The sequence below is a fragment of the Grammomys surdaster genome, unplaced genomic scaffold, assembly GCF_004785775.1.
Source record: "Grammomys surdaster isolate TR1022 unplaced genomic scaffold, NIH_TR_1.0 205, whole genome shotgun sequence".
Taxonomy (NCBI): Eukaryota; Metazoa; Chordata; class Mammalia; order Rodentia; family Muridae; genus Grammomys; species Grammomys surdaster.
Genome location: NW_021604650.1, coordinates 4614278 through 4615072, shown reverse-complemented (window position 1 = coordinate 4615072; position 795 = coordinate 4614278).

The window sequence follows — 795 nt, the reverse complement described above, 5'->3', positions numbered from 1 at the left end:
CTCTCTCTCTCTCTCTCTCTCTCTCTCTCTCTCTCTCTCTCTCTCTCAAAGTAAAATAGGGATTAGAGAGCTAGCTCAGAGGCTAAGTGTACTGGCTGTTCTTGCAGAGAATCTGCTGCCCTCTTTTGGCTTCTGAGGGCAATGCTTGAATATGGTGCACATAAAGACATACAGGTACACATAAATAAAAATCAACAACAAATTAAAAAATAACAGTAGTAAAATAAAAACAAAATTTGATCAACCATGTTTTTAAGTTTGAATTACAAGTTATATATAAGTTTGTTTTTCAGTTTTCTTTTTTTTGTTGTTGTTTTTTGGGGCTTTTTGTTTTTTTTGAAACAGGGTTTCTCTGTGTAGCCCTGGATATCCTGGAACTCACTCTGTAGACCAGGCTAGCCTCGAACTCTCGAACTCAGAAATCCGTCTGCCTCTGCCTCCCAAGTGCTGGGATTAAAGGCGTGTGCCACCACCGCCTGGCGTTTTTCAGTTTTCTTGTCAGAAAATAATTTAAATTGTCGACTTATAAAATTATCAGTGGCCGGGCAGTGGTAGCACACACCTTTAATCCCAACACTTGGGAGGCAGAGGCAGGTGGATTTCTGAGTTCGAGGCCAGCCTGGTCTACAGAGTGAGTTCCAGGACAGCCAAGGCTATACAGAGAAACCCTGTCTCGAAAAACAAAAACAAAAACAAAACAAAAAAAAACAAAAGCAAAATAGATAAATAAATAAATACATAAATAAATAAATAAATAAATAAATAAATAAATAAATAAAATCAGTGCATACAACC